Below are 8,908 nucleotides of genomic sequence, written 5' to 3'. Positions count from 1 at the left end.
AAAAAAGAAAAAAAGAGATGGGGGTAAGAGAGTTTGAGGGAGAGAGAGAGGTTCTTTTAATAAATAAAAGGCAATAAACTGGTGTTAAAAAAAAAAAAAAGACAAAAAGAAAAAAGAAAAGGGAGGGTTAAGAGACAGTTTGAGAGAGAGAGAGTGTGTGTGTTTTGAATGTGAGAGAGAGGGAGTGTGTGTGTTTTGAATGTGTGAGAGAGAGAGAGTGTGTGTGTGTGTGTTTTGAATGTGAGAGAGAGAGAGAGTGTTTTGAATGTGTGAGAGAGAGAGTGTGTGTGTGTTTTGAATGTGAGAGAGAGAGAGAGAGATAGGGAGTTAAGAAAGCGCTTGGGGCATTTGATAAATAGAAGGTGGGATCTCCTTGGTTGAGAATCAGGCAGGCATGCAGGCTGCTTGGTCGGAATCCTTTTCAAAATTCCCCATTTGAGACCCCACCATACTAATACATGTATTGCCTGCCACTACACACCCCTCTCCCTCTCTCCCACTGCCTATAAGAGAGACATACTGGCCTCACTCAGCCAACAGCCAAGCAGCCAGCCACTGTGTTCATTCCTCAAAAACAGAAAAGAGTATGGGGAGCCACTTCCACTTCCAAGAATCGAGAGGAGTGCCAAGGCATCAATCGTGGAGCAGTTGGTGCTCCAGGGTCGTCAGAGAGCGAAAATCGCGCCTTTACTTGGTCTGGCGTTGCCTCGTTCTTCTCCTGTGCTGGCACGACTAGCTGCTTCGGCCTTCTTCGTCTTCTTCTTCTTCCTCCTCCATGTGACACAGCACTAAGTATGTTTTTTCCAAGTGATGGCGAAAAATATAAATTTACTCCTATATTCTATACAATTCGGAGCAGAGATTTGAGTGCTGGCATGATCACCGGCTGCCTGCTTTTGTAAACTTTGTACAAACTTTTTTCCTTTTTTTTCTTTATTTAAACTCTTTGTCTGTAACCCCATTTCTGGGAATTCTGCTTAATACCAACACAATGCAGCCTTTGATGACTAGTTTTGAGCTTTTCTCATATACAAAATGAAGTGATATCTGATTTGTGATTCCATACTGCCAAATTTAGCATGCCTTCATGGTTTATAAGAAATCTTTTCTTTTCTGTATCTCTCCCATTGACAAACGATTTCATGCGAATATACGACTAGAGCACGAATTAAAGCGAGCTAGACGATATTGTAAATTTTAGTTTACAATTTGGACTTCTCGGGCATCCTTTTCTTTTATTTTCTTTTACGTTCGACTTATTAGTTCCTTTCTTCTGGTAAGCTCACACTGGCTTGTTTTGAATTTTTGTTATGTTATTCCCCCTCATGGCAACTCCATGGGGGCACCAACGAACCCATGTAACTAACAAGTAACAACATTAAGAGAAACATGGGATTTTTCACACTGCTATAAATTTCATAAATTGGGGATAATGATACAAAGGTTGAGCTAAATTTTTATTCTATAATATCACCTGATATTAGAATCGTGACTTCGAGAAATTTTAAAAAAGTTTCCAGGGATATATTTGAAGGAGTTGTTTCGAGGGAAAGATTAAGAGCTCTCTTTCATTGAGTCTCGGATCTGTCTGCGAAATTTGAATTCCTTTAGAAATTCCAATTTGGGAGAGGGGGATCAAGGGTTGAATCCTTGGAATTTGTAAAGATACACCAAACATGCTCAACTTCTGTTTGACGACTCTGTATTAGCTTCATTTGCTTCAGGTGCTGATGATGGCAACCAATGATTCAAAGGGTCCACTCAGACTTTGGCCGAGTTACTCGTGCCAAGCCGAGTACTTACCTGCAAATCGGCCACTTAAAAAATTTCAGAAAACGAAATCATAAAAGATATATAAAATAGAGAATCTATGTGTAAATTATATATATATATATATGTAGTTTTGGATTTTTAAAGTGATTTGTGATTTTTTCTTGTCATGTGCCATATTTTTATATTTCTCTTTTTCTTGGATTTTTCTAAAATGCCTCCACTCATAAATCAATTTTTTTCTAAATCCATCTTTTACATATTTTTTTAAACTTTTTTTAGACTTTTTATGCTGCCTTTGATTGTGCTTGGCTTTTACAAATTTATGTTTCTTTTTAAATAACTTTTTGGAACTTATTTTTTGTTTTTTTATTTTTTAGGCCGTTTGGACCCTGTACACTACTTGGCCATGTCTACTCGGACAGGCGAGTTACTAGCCTCGGGCCAAGGCCAAGTCTGAGGCCCGAGGTGAGTTAAAAAACATTGATGCCCACAGTAAATTCCAAGTCCGAATCAGAATTCCTAATGCTGAACTTCTAGGGAAACATTAAATTCCATACAGTAATTGAAAATCTTAAATATAGGCATGCCGACCTTATGCAATAGGAATGTCGTATATGGTACATATATGGGCCTCCATCATCAGTTCTAGGCATGGGGCAGTGCAGATCACTCAGGTGAATGCCCCTCTTCATGAGCTCTGTGTTCAAATGCACTATCAGTTGTTGAGAATAAATAACAGATATCTGGTTATGTACCGTTACTGTCCCCTGAAAGATAACAAACTTGGGGGAAACTTCTTATTTTAATTTTGGAAGCCATACCTTAATTAAAAGAAAATACGGCTCGGGTAGCCAGCAGAAGAGCACGGATTCAAGCCCTAAGAGCGGCCACTTTGTGCATAAGCCAAAAGTTAGGACCCTATAGAGCCCACCCCTCGTGGGACCCTGTTTAGGAGGGACCAGCACCGGGTTACGGCCCTATGCCTTATTTTAAAGAAAATCTGGTGCGGAAATAATCCATTTTTGGCAAAATTTGGGTGCTTTTATTGGAAGGAGACCAGTTTGGGTGGTCTAACTTTTAGAACCAAAACCAATCTTGGAAAGACAGTATTTCATGTTTCAACCGATTTGTGACCAGTCTAGCTCTGCTAATTCTGATTACTAAAAAAGAAAAAGTGGAAAAGAAAAGACAGAAAAAGAGAGAATGAACAGAGTATATTTTCTCTTTATTGGAAGGCATTTTGTTCTCTGTATCTCGGCTGCAGTCTTCATTTACTTTCACAATTTACTTTGTGCAAAATCATGTTAATCTTTAACTGGAATGCATGCATTGACAAATAAGAGAACTTATAATTACAATGGAAGGAAAGTACTTCAAACCTTTTTGTAGGTCAAAAGGGTTTGAATTGCGGAATCCTCATTCATGGTCATTTGGCGCCAAAGCAGTACAGAAGTTCAAGTTTTTTTTTTTTGGGGGTAAACAAACAATGACTTGAGCATTCGCAGATTTAGCATATTAATGCTGATTTTGAATTATTTAGTCGAAAAGCGTGGCTGCAACTGATTGGGGGTAAGGTATAACTATAAATAATCGTTCTAAAAGAACTGAGCAATGATTAAGGTCTACCATTGTAATCAGTGCAAGTTTCGACAAGTTGTATCTTTGTTTAGTATAAGGCTTCCTCTCATCTCACTAGTGCTACTCATTTATACAGACTGGTTCAGATTTCAGAACCCAAGCACATAGAACATAAATAGAACTCTAACTCTCCTGTAAAAAAGGCAACTCAAAAGTGAAACCTCCATTCTCTGGTTCACCTTGTAGTCTTGTAACATGGACCATTCCCCACTTCGGCTTCTATCGGCCAAACTAGATCCGGGTTAGAGCAGAGTACCGAGAAGCAAGAAAATTGGGAAGTTGGTCAGGCGTACTTGTGCCAACAAATGAGCATGGTTACGCACACCCGCATAATGTACAACTTTCCCCTTTGTTGCCGAGCCACTCTCCTCCACCGCGCAAATCTTCGAGCCATTATTGCCATGGTATTGAATGGTTCAGCAGCTCTGGAGTTTGACACAACATGGCCCCAATTTATTGCAGGAGTTTCCTAGCCCTTGCCCCATGTTTTGAAAGTATAAGGAGTGGGACCAAATGAACCCAATCAAAATCTACATGTCCCTTGATTCCATCCCCTTGTCACTTGATGCTCGCCAACTACATCCAATTTACCACATTGTTTAAGTTCATAATTCTGATGGGATCCGGTGCGTTAGAACTGGTATGACCACATATTCTCCTTACCATGTCAGCCATTTGTACTTGCATCCGCGACAAACCAGTTCAAATTCCAAACATGACCTACCTTATCCGTCGGTCGTACTGAGACCCACCCCACTTTCTATCTCCCGGGACAATTCAGTTCAAGTCCTCAACAAAATTCACCTTATCTAAGGTATATGAGACCCACCCCCTCTCTCTTTAAGTGTCAAATCCAGGACATGCATACTTTTCCCTGGTGTGATTTGTCTGGGAAACTGTCGGTGAGGCTGCCCTTTGGGATAATGAACATGATAATATGGCCCCCCTCAGTCCACTCTTAGAGGCTAGCCAACCCTGTCTGGTTAAAGAAGGATTTCCCCCCACCTTATCTCTTCCTTTCGCCCTTTTTCTTTCCCCCCACCCCACTTTCCAGATACCATGCATGCAAAGGTTAACAGTCTACTGATAAACCCTCCCCTGTCTCCTTTCCATTCGAAGTTTAGTGCTATGGTGGAGATGATGTGTCCATGTTCGATATTGCACCTTGACCGTCGAAACTTAGACCGTCGAAGTAACTCGAAGGATTCTAAGTTGACTCATTTTATTATGTGCCGAGCTGCCCAAAGGGTGAGGGAAACCCAAACAATTGTGAAAATTCTTGAATATTGGTAAAAAAAAAAAAAAAACACAGAGCATAAAAATGAGTTTTTTTTTTTTTAAAAAAAAAGTAATTATCTAGACATCATTTTCTCATAAAAACAAAAAAAATAAACAAAATAAAAATATTAAATCAATTATGTCTACCCCAAGGGGGTGTTCGAGGTTCTACAGCTTGCCGAACACAAGCGACTCTCTAGTCGACTTGCCCAAGTTGGAAAACACTAATCAGCGCCAACATATGGAGTCTGTTCAACGGGGATCATCACTTCTATCCAATGTTCAAAGCCACGGCTCAGGCATAGGACTCGGCCCATGCCCCGATTGAGTAACTTGGGCCAAGTCCAAGTTACTCAGCCTCATTCGGCCGGGTCCTGGCATATGCTAAAACAAATCTCAAAAAATAAGACAAATATACTTAAAAGTAAAATTGAACAAAAACACATGTAAACGAGGTTAAAAAAGTACTGAAAAAAAGGATTTTGAAAAACCAATTTGTGACAGGGGGTATTTTAAAAAGATTATATATATATAAAAGCATTCACGGTCAAAACACTTTCCAATCTTTGTCAAAATGATATAAAACATAAAAATCACATTACAAAAAATTTCTAATTTTTTGAATTTTTTTTAAGTTGCGTCAGGGTGGCGAGTCCGAGTCAATGTTGTCAAAATTAGCTTCAGGGTCTTATTCGGTTTGGTGAGAAAAATATAGTAATTCGATGCTTCGGCCGATTCTGGGGAAGACTTCAGATTTTTTAAAATTTAATATAAATAAATTAGATATTTATATATATAAATATATAAAAATAATGAAAAAATTAAAAATAAAAATTTCATAAAAATAAAAAAATAAAAAGGATACTTTTATATAGTATTTCTTTGCTTGGGCTTAACTTTGGTTGAATCTGCCCGAAGCTGGCCCGAATCTGACTGAAAAATAAATTTAAAATAAAAATGTCAAAAAAAAAAAAAAAAAATTTATATAGATGTTTTTATGCTTGGGCCGAAGACGCCCAAGCTTCAGCCGAATCTGCCCAAAACAGACTCGAATCTAACCGAAGCGGCGGCACTTCGCTTCACTTCGATTTAGGGTCGGGCGACTCCGAGTTGAGTAATCAAACACTGCTTCTAATCAATGGATGGTGGTTGGGGGTACATGGATTATTATCCTATTCACAGGATCAATAAAAGTTAAAATATATCATCCACAAAATCTGCAGCTCCTAAAGTAGAGAGATTTTTCCTTTTCTCTTTTTTGTCTTTGAAAAGAAGTATGGTGGGGAGGCTTTTAGATTGGGGTAGTGAGAATGAGACCCACTCAGACATTGATTTGACTGACTATCTAATTCTAAGCTATCATTTTTGGACCATTATCTTCTCTCCAGGAAATTTCCTCAACAAACAGTGATTTCATTATTCCAATGAGGAATGAATGTCGATGCTTGAGGAGTCAGTCATACACATATATATTGGGGAGAGGTGCAGATATTTGAACGACAAGGCCACGTGATGGCACACACACATTCAGCCATGCTAGAACAAGAAATTTCAATGTTTAGGTTGAAGTAGGTTTCATGGTGCTTGCTTCAATGTTTAGGTTTTTTTTTTAAGGGAAATTTACATATGGATTTAAAATAGGTTTCTCTTAAAGATTGTTTATATTTGCTATTTCCTTATGAAGTTAAAAGAAATTGGGTTTTTATTTTTGTTTTTATGTTTTGCCTTGAGTTGGAAAAATACAACTTTTGAACTACCCAAAAAATAAACTACCCAAAACATGGAAACTTTGGATGTTTAAGCTGTTGGAAAATCTTAATTTCAAATTGCCAAAGCACAAAAAATTAAGCATTTCGATGTTCGGAAGTCCAACTTTCAAAGAACACACATAAAAAATGAAGTAGGGAAATTCATCAAAAAAAAATCATAAGAGATGAACTATTTAATAATTTACCAATTTGCATCTATTCCTATGATCATTTGTTTTTCGATGGGTATCTTGAAATGAAATCAAAAGATATAGATAGAATGTTAAATAATTCAACTCTTATGGACATTTGGATATTTAAAAGACCGACTTTTGAATCGGCCCAAAAGCGTAGTATTTTCATGTTTTGGGTGGTTCTAAAATAGGACTTCTGAATTGCCCAAACACCTAATTTCTTGTCTTTTGTCCTGGTCGAATCCTCAGGTTTTTATATTTTGGGAAACTAAAAAATTGGACTTCCAAAGTAGAAGTAAAATAGAAATATAAAACGCCCAAAAATTTTAGATCTCATCGTAAAATGTCTCAAAATATAGATCATTCCTTATTATTGAAACTTATTTTGGGTCCATAAGTAAATTTCCCTTTTTTTCAAAAGGATAGGTTTTGGTGTATCTCCCCATATTCAAAACAATCTTAGACATGGATTTTGGATCTAAAATTTTATAAGTCAAGAATCTCGACCACCACAATCATGAATATTTTATAAGTCAATAATCTCGACCACCACAATCAAGAATATGAAAATAGAAGGATTTTTTCCTGAAAAAAATGTATTTAAATCTTGTTACGAAACACTCATCCCCATTCGTTTTAATTCTACATAGAGTTATCGAATATCCTTTGTTTTTGAGAATTTGAAAAGGAAATGCATCTTGAATGGCAGGTTGTGATGTGTTAAAAAATACGGGTTTGGATGAAACTGGAGTCAGTATAAATGGATAGTGGAGGATTCTAATGGACCTACCTAATTTTAGGAACGCATAAGCAATGTCCCATAGCCATATTTGGCCATTTACAACCTCACTATTTTTGTAACTATTATAATAGTAATTATAATTATTTGGTATCTATAACTATCACGATAACTGAGGGATAGAGAGATTAATAGAAATAACATTTAATGAGATGCACATTAATTGAGTGAGATTTATCGAGAGATTGAATGACCATTATAGTATAAATTAAAATTAAGAGGGAAAATTTATGGGAAAGGGGTTGAGTCGTAGTGGTAGCACCCCATACCCTAGTTATCATGTTGTGATTTCCATTCCCACTCTCGCTTAAGATATGATAGAGAGATATGGGGACACTTCATCTTCCTCTCAACTTCGTCTTCGACCCAACCTCATTCGAAGTCCCATACCAAGCCTCCCTTGCTTAACATATGATAGATGCATTCGAAGTCCCATACCAAGCCTCCCTTGCTTAACATATGATAGATGGATATGGTCTTCCACCCAACCTCATTCGAAGCCTCATACCATGCCTCCCTTGCTCAACATATGATCGATAGATATGGGGGCTCTTCTTCTTTGTTGAAGAAATTTAAGAAGAAGATAAGAAGAAGAAAATAGAGCGATTTAACGTGGTTCGGTCTCTAGGATCTAGATCCTAGATTGAAAGTCTATTCAATCGTACCTATTATTTTATTCACCCAATATTAAATAGAACTTATAAGATAACAACAAAATAAAAACTTATTCCCCAAATATTTCTTCACATTTAGTTACCCAAAAATATGGGATATGGATAACCATATCATTCGTGTACCATATCGAGTATTATTTCAACACTCCCCCTCAAGTTGATGGTGGGATATCTATCAAGCCCAACTTGCTTAATGTTTTTTGAAACTGTACTTTGCTTATGCTTGTGGCCTTGTACTTTGCTTGTGCTTGTAGCCTTGTAAAGATATCTGCAAGTTGATTTTTGCTTCTAACAAATTTTCTTGGCTTGAACTTTCTCTCTCAATAAATGAGAATATGTTTCTATGAGCTTAGTTTGTTCATGAAATACGAGATTTGATGCAATATGTATGGCAGCTTGATTGTCACAGTTCAAAACCATTGGACACAAAATATTGAAAATCGTATATCTGAGAAGAAAGTTTAGCCAAGTTAATTCGCATGTTGTAGTTTCCATGGCTTTGTGTTCGGCTTCTGCACTAGATCAAGCAACCACTGACTGTTTCTTACTTTTCCAAGTTACAAGGTTAACCCATACAAATGTATAATACCTAGTAGTGGATCTTATATCGGTAGGACTATTTGCCCAATCAGCATAAAAAAAAAAGCAACGATATCAGTATGACCATTCTTTTTTATTAAAATTCCGTTTCCAGAAGATGACTTAAGGTACATTAAATTTGATTGACAACTTCAAGATTTTTGGAGAATTTTTGGAGAATGCAGGAATTGACTGACTTATCAGTGAGATATATAAGTCGACCAA

General features: G+C 37.1%; 1 long non-coding RNA gene across 1 annotated transcript; it reads right to left on the bottom strand.

Moving 5' to 3' along the window:
• Nucleotides 1–1,395: 1,395 nt before the first annotated feature.
• LOC148780423 (uncharacterized) lies at nt 1,396–2,470 on the bottom strand. The gene is made up of 2 exons (XR_016040025.1): nt 2,365–2,470; nt 1,396–1,803 (listed from the first exon to the last, which is right to left on the bottom strand). It is a non-coding gene; the product is annotated as an uncharacterized LOC148780423 (long non-coding RNA).
• Nucleotides 2,471–8,908: the final 6,438 nt, after the last annotated feature.

This window comes from Amborella trichopoda, chromosome 9 (genome assembly GCF_054954075.1).
Source record: "Amborella trichopoda isolate Santa Cruz 75 chromosome 9, AtrichopodaSantaCruz75HAP2 v2.0, whole genome shotgun sequence".
NCBI lineage: Eukaryota > Viridiplantae > Streptophyta > Magnoliopsida > Amborellales > Amborellaceae > Amborella > Amborella trichopoda.
The sequence above is the reverse complement of the archived record's forward strand: the minus strand, read 5'-3'. Positions and strand labels throughout refer to the sequence as shown.